Genomic DNA, 9,366 nt, shown 5'->3' on the forward strand with positions numbered 1-9,366 from the left:
TTCTGCCTCTTCCTCACCCCTCCACTTCCGTTAATCCATGCTTAATTAATGGCTATTTATCCATCAACCCTTAACCCAAAGGCCGTTTTCTTTGGAAAGTCTTCCCTAGTCATTCCTAGACTAGAATAGGCTTGATATTAATATACTTTCAGAACTCCCCATAATTTTCCTTCCTATAATACATCCCAGTTTCTAATTAAGCAGTGGTTTGTATGATTGTTTAATTAAAACCTATCTTCCTTACTAACATATAAGCTTCATGACAGCAGAGATTGGGCCTGTCTTGTTGATTATACAGATGTAGACTTTATATTAGGTTGATTGAAAAAGTAATTGCAGTTTCAAGCCATGAATTTTAAATCATTATAACTAGGTTCAAACACATCTTTATTCATCAAAATAGGAACCATTACAATCAACACATTTTTGCCAATGAGAAATAAGTTTGTTTATTCCTGCAGTGCAAAACTCTGAGCTTCAGGATTCAACAAACTCTTGGAAAGCATTTTCTGCCTCCTGCTGGTTGTTTAAGTGTTTTCCCTGTGAAAAGTTATCGATAAGCTTGAAGAAGTGGTAGTAGGTTGGTGAGAGGTCAGGTGAGTATGGCAGATGAGGCAAAACTTCATAGCCCACTGAGTTCAACTTTTGAAGCATTGGTTGTGTGATGTGCAGTCAGGTGTTGTCTTGCAGAAAAATTGGGCCCTTTCTGTTGACCAATGACGGTGTCAAGCATTGAAGTTTCAGTGCACCTCATTGATTTGCTGAGCATACTTCTCAGATGTGATGGTTCTGCTGGGACTGAGGAAGCTATGGTGGATCAGACTGGCAGCAGACCACCCAACAGTGACCATGCCTTTTTTTTTGGTGCTAGTTTGGCTTTGGGAAGTGCTTTGGAGCTTCTTCTTTGTCCAACCACTGAGCTGGTCATTGCTGGTTATTATATAAAGTCAACTTTTCTTTGCACGTCATAATCCAATCAAGAAATAGTTCATTGTTGTTGCATAGAATAAGAGAAAACAACACTTCAAAACAGTGATATTTTTTATTTTGGGTCAGCTCATGAGGCACCCACTTACTGAGCTTTTTTACTTTCCAATTTGCTTCAAATGCCAAGTGACCATAGAATGATCGACATTGAGTTCTTTGGCAACTTGTGTAGTTTTAAGAGGATCAGCTTTGATGATTGCTCTCAACTGGTCATTGTCAACTTCTGATGGCTCGCCACTGGACTCCTCATCTTTAAGGCTCTAGTCTCCTTTGCAGAACTTCTTGAACCACCACTGCACTGTTACATTTGTTAGCAGTTCCTGGGCCAAATGTGTTGTTGACCTTTCAAGTTGTCTCTGCTGCTTTGACACATTTTGAACTCAAATAAAAAAAATTATTTGAATGTTCTTTTTGTCCAACATCACTTCTATACTATAAAATGAATAGCAAGTAATAAGTCATTAGCAAAAAAATCGAGAAATGTGCATTAAAATGTGTATAACATAAACACATTTATTTAAGAATGTATTTCAATATCCAATGACAAAGTTCAACAATGCAAAACCGCAATTATTTTTGCACCAACCTAATGAAACTGTTTCCATTTAAAAAAAAACTATGTTGTTGAGGTATAATTGGCATTTAATAAACTACATGTCTTAAAAATGTACAATTTAATGAATTATGATATATGTATATATCATAAAACCATCCCTGCAATCAACATAATGCTTATAATATCACCCCCCTCCCCAAATTTCCTCTTACTCCTTTGTATCCTGTTCCTTCCCAGGTAATCATTAACCTGACACAATAAGTTGGCTTGAAGTTTTAAATTTTTATTTTTCACAACTAGGAAGTTATTTTTACTGTTGTCATTTTTTCTCATCCAATTTACCACCTCCTCTCCCCACCCTTTTATTGTGGTAAAATATATATAGCATAAAATTTTCCATTTTAACCATTTAAAAATGCACAATTCGGTGGCATTAATTACATTCACAATGTTATGCAACCATCACGAGTGTTGTTGTTGTTATTCAGTCACCCAGTCACTCTTTGCTGCCCTGTGGACTGCAGCACTCCAGGCCTCCTTGTCCCTCACCATCTCCTGAAATTTGCCTAAGTTCATGTCCATTGCATTGGTGATGCCATCCAACCATCTCACCCTCTCCTGCCCTCAATCTTTCCCAGCATCAGGGATTTTTACAGTGAGACAGCTGTTTGCATCAGGTGACCAAAATACTGGAGCTTCAGCTTCAACATCAGTCCTTCCAATGAGTATTTAGGTTTGATTTCCTTTAGGATTGACAGGTTTGATCTTCTTGCTGCTCAAGGGACTCTCAGGACTCTTCTCCAGCACCACAGTTCGAAGGAATCAATTCTTTGGCACTCTGCCTTCTTTATGGTCCAGCTCTCACAACCATAGGTGACCACCAGGAGGACCATAGCCTTGACTATACAGACCTTTGTCAGCAGGCTGATGTCTCTGCTTTTCAACACACTATCTAGGTTTGTCATAGCTTTCCTGCCAAGAAGCAATCTTTTGATTTCATGGCTGCAGTCACCATCTGCAGTGATTTTAGAGTCCAAGAAGAGGAAATCTGTCACTTCTTTCACCTTTTCCATTTGCCATGAAGTAATGGGGCCAGATGCCATGATCTTAGTTGTTTTAATATTTAGTTTTAAGCCAGCTTTTTCACTCTCCTCCTTCACCCTCATCAAGAGGTTCTTTAGTTCCTCTTCAGTTTCTGCCATTAGAGTGGTATCATCCACAAATCTGAGCTTGTTGATATTTCTCCTGCCTAACTTGACTCCAGCTTGTAACTCATCCAGCCTGGCACTTATCATGATGTGCTCAATGTAGAGGTCAAATAAATAGGGTGACAACAGACAGCCCTATCACACCCCTTTCTCAATCCTGAACCAGTCAGTTGCTCCATACAGGGTTCTAACTGTTGCTTTTGACCTGCATACAGGTTTCTCAGGAGACAGGTAAGATGGTCTGGTATTTCCATCTCTTTAAGAGCTTTCCCCAGTTTGTTATGGTCCACACAGTCAAAGGCTTTAACATAGTCATTGAAACAGAGGTAGATATTTTTCTGGAATTCCCTTTCTTTCTCTATGATCCAGTGAATGTTGGCAATTTGATCTCTGGTTCCTCTGCCTTTTTTAAACCGAGCTTGGACATCTGGAAGTTCTTGGTTTGTGTAATGCTGAAGCCTGGCATGCAAGATTTTAAGCATGACCTCACTAGCATGGGAGATGAGTGCAATTGTCCCATGGTTATCACATTCTTTAGTACTGCCCTTCTTGGGAATTGGGATGGGGATTGACATTTTCCAGTCCTGTGGCCACTGCTGGGTCTTCCAGATTTGCTGACATACTAAGTTCAATACTTTGATAGCATCATCTCTGAGGGTTTTGAATATCTATACTGGAATTCCTTGGGCTTCCCTGGTAGCTCAACAAGTAAACAATCTGCCTGCAATGCAGAAGACCCCAGTTCGATTCCTAGGTTAGGAAGATCCACCAGAGAGGGATAGGCTATTCACTCCAGTATTCTTGGGCTTCCCTGCGGACTCAGGTGGTAAAGAATCCACCTGCAATGTGGGAGACCTGGGTTCAATCCCTGGGTTAGGATGTTCCCCTGGAGGAGGGCATGGCAACCCATTTCAGTATTCTTGCCTGGAGAATCCCCATGGACAAAGGAGCCTGGAGGACTGCAGTCCATAAGATGGTAAAGAGTCATACATGACTGATCGACTAAGCATGCATGACTGGAATCCCATCCCATCCACTAACTTTATTGACAGCAGTGCTTCCTAAGGCCTCCTTGACTTCACATTCTAGAATGTCTGGCTCTGGGTGAATGACCACACCATCATGGTTATCCAGTTCATTAAGATCTTTTTTTGTACAGCTCTTCCATGTATTCTTTTCTCCTCTTGATCACTTCTTGGCCTTTTGGCTAAGATCAAGTGTAGTATCACCAGTGTATCTATTTCCAAAAGTTTTTAATCACTCCAGACAGAAACTCTGTAAACATTAAGCAATAATTCCCCATTCTCTTTTCCCCCAAGACTGTGATAACTACTAATCTACTTTCTGTTCCTATGAATTTACCTCTTTTAGATATTTTATAAACTATTTGTTCTTTGTGTCTGGTTTATTTTACTTAGCATATTGTTTTCAGGGTGTATCCATGTTGTAGCATGTGTCAGAACTTCATCCCTTTTCATGACTGAATAATATTTCATTGTATGGCTATACCATATTTTTATGCATTAGTCTGTTGATGGACACTTGAGTTACTTCCAACTTTTGACTATTGTGAATAATGCTGCAATAAATATTTGTATGCAAGTGACTGTTTGAAGCTATCAATTCTTTTGGATATATATCTAGGAACAGAATATAGAATAGAAATGTGGTAATTCTATGTTTAGCTTTTTGGGGAACTACCAAATTATTTTTCACAGTGACTGAATCATTTTACATTCCCACCAATAATGTACGTGGGTTTCAGTTTCACCATATCCTTGCCAATATTTGATATTTTTCACTTAAAAATATAGCAAATATAGTAGGTATGAAGGGGTGTCTTATTGTGGTTTTCATTTGCATTTCCCTAATTACTAGCATTTTTTGTGTGTTTATTGCCATTTGTGTGTCTTCTTTGAAGAAACTATGCAAGTCCTTTGCACATTTTTCACTTGGGTTGTTTGTCTTTATGTGTTGGGCTTTTTAAAAATGTATTTATTTTTATTGGAGAATAATTACTTTACAATATTGTGCTGGCTTTTGCCATACATCAACATGAATCAGCCATAGGTATACATGTGTCCTCCCCCATCCTGAAACCCACTCCCACCTCCCTTTCTGAATTGTAGCAGTTCTCTACATATTCTAGATATTAAACCCTTATCAGATACATGATTTTCAAATATTTTCTCTCATTCTGTAGGGCTTTTCACGTTCTAAATAATTTCCTTTAATGAAAAAAATGTTTTAAAATTTGATTAAGTGAAAGTTAGCTGGTTTTTCTTTTGTTACTCGTACTTTTGTTGTCATACTGAAGAATCCATATCTAAATTCAAGGTCATGAGTTATGTTTTCTTCTAAGAATATTATGGTTTTAACTCTTATATTTAGGACATTGATGAATTTTAAGTTAATGTTTGTACATGGTATGAGATAGGGATTCAAATTCATTCTTTTGCATGTAGAAATCCAGTGGTCCCAGCATCATTTGTCAAAGAGGCTCTTCTTTCTGCATTGATTTGGTTTGGCACCATTGTCAAAACTGAATTGAATATAGATGTTCAGGTTTATTTCTGGGCTCTCCATTCTATTCCATTGGTCTATATGTCTATCCTATCCCAGTATAACACTAATTACTGTAGGCTTTTAAGTAAGATTTGAAATCTGGAAGTGTGAGTCCTCCAACGATTTTCTTATTTTAAAATTGATTTTGGCTATTTAAATCCACTTAACAACTCTACTGGAGAAGGCAATGGCACCCCACTCCAGTACTCTTGCCTGGAAAATCCCATGGATGGAGGAGCCTGGTAGGCTACAGTCCATGGAGTCGCTAAGAGTCAGGCACGACTGAGTGACTTCACTTTCACTTTTCACTTTCATGCATTGGAGAAGGAAATGGCAGCCTACTCCAGTGTTCTTGCCTGGAGAATCCCAGGGACGGGGGAGCCTGGTGGGCTGCAGTCTCTGGGGTCGCACAGAGTCGGACGCGACTGAAGTGACTTAGCAGCAGCAGCAGCAGCAGCAACAACAATTCTATATGAGTTTGGTGATCTACTTTTCCATTTCTAAAAAAAAAGTTGTTGGAATTTTGATGGGAATTATGTTGAATTTCTGGATCATTTTGGGTATTATTGACAATGGTTTTCCATTTATTTAGTTATTTAATTTCTTTCAGCAGTGTTTTCTAGTTTTCAGTATACAAGTTTTTCATCTCTCTGGTTAAGCATATTCCTAGATTATTTTTTTAGATGTTATAAACAGAATTGCTTTTTAATTTTTTTTCACATTGTTCATAAGGTATATTTATCTGTTATTTTCTTGTGGTGTCTTGTCAAGCTTTAGTATCAGGGTAATGCTGGACTCTAGAATGAGTTAGAAAGTGTCCCCTCCTCTTCTATTTATGAAGAGTTTGAGAAGAATTTGTGTTCATTATTTTTTAAATGTTTGCTAGTACTCATTGAAGAAAACTGGTCTTTAACTTCTCTTTATTGGGAGACTTTTGATTACTGATTCTCGTTACTTTTGATAGTTCTATTAAAATATTCCACTTATACTAGAGTCAGCTTAGGTAGTTTTGTATATTTTGAAGAATCTCTCCATTTCATTTATGTTATCTGATATTTTGTATAGAATTATTCATAGTATTCTTTTCTAATTCTTGCTTATTTATGTAAAGTGTAATGCCCACATTCATTTTTATTTTAGGTATTGATTGCTTGTCAGAAGAGCTAAAAATTTGTTAGCTTTGTTGATCTTCTCCAAGAATCAGCTTTTCATTTCATTGATTCTCTTTATTGCCTTCATTTTTTAATTTATGTTTTTATTGAAGGATAATTGCTTTAAAGAATTTTGTTGTTTTCTGTCAAACCTCAACATGGTATACATATATCCCCTTGCTTTTGGACCTCCCTCTCATCTCCCTCCCCATCCTACCCCACTAAGTTGATACAGAGCCCCTGTTGGAGTTTCCTGAGCCATACAGCAAATTCCCATTGGCTATCTATTTTACATATGATAATATAAGTTTCCATGTTATTGTTTCCATACATCTCACCCTCTCCTCCCCTCTCCCCACGTCCATAAGTCTATTCTCTATGTCTGTTTCTCCACTGTTGCCCTGTAAATAAGTTCTTTAGTACCATTTTTCTAGATTCCATATATGTACATTAGAATATGATAGTTATCTTTCTCTTTCTGACTCACTTCACTCTCTATAATAGGTTCTAGGTGATAGGGCCCACATGGAGCCATCATTGATAAGGTGGCTCATTATGTTGACCTCACAAAGAAAGAATTAATCACAGTGATCTGTGAGACTGACCAAATTGCCCAAATGGCATCTGTTATCTCACTGGCACCTATCTTCTCAAAGCTGCAAGACCACCAGATTGCAGACCTCTGGTTATGTGACCATCCCTTCAGAGAATTTTTCATTGGTGGGGTCTATGAAGGACTCCGTCAGAAAGGGAGAACACTGGTTCTCCTTAAGAGCCAGTCATCCTCTCTTTTCCTTCTAATAAATTTCCTTTTCTTGTCTGTCTGCCCAGCTCACTCTCTTTTTCTCTGCCCTCGCCTTAACACTAGGTTCATCCACCTCATCAGAACTGACTCAAATGCATTCTTTCTTATGACTGAGTAATAGCATATTAAAAAGCAGAGACATTACTTTGCCAACAATGGTCCATCTAGTCAAGGCTATGGTTTTTCCAGTGGTCATGTATGGGTGTGAGTTGGACTGTGAAGAAAGCTGAGTGCTGAAAAATTGATGCTTTTGAACTGTGGTGCTGGAGAAGACTCTTAAGAATCCCTTGGACTGCAAGGAGATCCAATCAGTCCATCCTAAAGGATATCAGTCCTGGGTGTTCATTGGAAGGACTGATGCTGAAGCTGAAACTCCAATACTTTGGCCACCTCATGCGAAAAGTTGACTCATTGGAAAAGACCCTGATGCTGGGAGGGATTGGGGGAAGGAGGAGAAGGGGACGACAGAGGATGAGATGGCTGGATGGCATCACCGACTCGATGGACATGAGTTTGAGTAAATTCCGGGAGTTGGTGATGGAAAGGGAGGCCTGGCGTGCTGCGATTCATGGGGTTGCAAAGAGTCGGACATGACTGAGCAACTGAATTGAACTGAACTGAATATTCCATTGTGTATATGTACCACAACTACTTTATCCATTCATCTGTCGATGGACATCCAGCCTGCCTCCATGTTCTAGCTATTGTAAATAGTGCTGCAATGAACAGCGGGATACATGTGTCTTTTTCACTCTTCGTTTCCTCAGGGTATATGCCCAGGAGTGGGATTGCTGTGTCATATGGTGGTTCTCTTCCTAGTTTTTAAAGTAGTGACTGTATCAATTTACATTCCCACCAACAGTGAAAGAGCATTCCCTTTTCTCCACACCCTCTCTGGCATTTATTGTTTACAGACATTTTGATGATGGCCATTCTGACCGGTGTGAGGTAATATCTCATCATAGTTTTGATTTGCATTTCTCTAATAATGAGCAATGTTGAGCATCTTTCATGTGTTTGTTAGCCATCTGTATGTCTTCTTTGGAGACATGTCTGTTTAGGACTTTTTCCCACTTTTTGATTGGGTTGCTTGCTTTCCTGGTATTGAGTTATATGAGCTGCTAGTATAGTTTGGAAATTAATCCCTTGTCAGTTGTTTCATTTGCTATTATTTTCTCCAATTCTGAGGGTTGTCTTTTCACCTTGCTTATAGTTTCCTTTACTGTGCAAATGCTTTTAAGTTTAATCAGGTCCCACTTGTTTACTTCTGTTCTTATTTCCATTGCTCTAGGAGGTGGGTCATAGAGGATTTTGCTTTATGTCATCGAATGTTCTGCCTATGTTTTCCTCTAAGAGTTTTATAGTTTCTGGTCTTACATTTAGGTCTTTAACCCATTTTGAGTTTATCTTTGTGTATGGTGTTAGGAAATGTTCTAATTTCATTCTTTTACATGTAGCTGTCCAGTTGTCCCAGCACCATTTATTGAAGAGGCTGTTTTTGCCCCATTGTATATTCTTGCCTCCTTTTTCAAAAATAAGGTACACTTTGTCAAAAATAAGGTACCCATAAGTGCATTTTTGGGCTTTCTATCTTGTTCCATTGGTCTATATTTCTGTTTTTGTGCCAGTACCATACTGTCTTGATGACTGTAGCTTTGTGGTATAATCTGAAGTCAGGAAGGTTGAGTCCTCTAGCTCCATTCTTCTTTCTCAAGATTGCTTTGACTATTCAGGGCCTTTTGTGTTTCCATATGAATTGTGAAATTATTTGTTCTAGTTCTGTGAAAAATGCCATTGGTAATTTGATATGGATCTCATTGAATCTGTAGATTGTGTTTGGTAATATAGTCATTATTCACAATATTGATTCTTCCTACCTGGGGAACATGGAATATCTCTTCATCTCTTTATGTCATCTTTGATTTCTTTCATTAGTGTCTTATAATTTTCTGTGTGCAGTTCTTTTGTCTCCTTAGGTAAGTTTATTCCTAGATATTTAATTCTTTTTGTTACAATGGTGAATGGGATTGATTCCTTAATTTCTCTTTCTGATTTTTCATTGTTAGTATATAGAAATGCAAGTGATTTCTGTGT

At 38.2% G+C, this 9,366-nt stretch overlaps 1 pseudogene; it reads left to right on the forward strand.

The window, feature by feature from the left end:
- Positions 1–3,938: 3,938 nt before the first annotated feature.
- LOC133053366 (U2 spliceosomal RNA) lies at positions 3,939–4,028 on the forward strand (annotated as a pseudogene).
- Positions 4,029–9,366: the final 5,338 nt, after the last annotated feature.

Source organism: Dama dama, chromosome X, assembly GCF_033118175.1.
Source record: "Dama dama isolate Ldn47 chromosome X, ASM3311817v1, whole genome shotgun sequence".
In the NCBI taxonomy this organism is placed as follows: domain Eukaryota; kingdom Metazoa; phylum Chordata; class Mammalia; order Artiodactyla; family Cervidae; genus Dama; species Dama dama.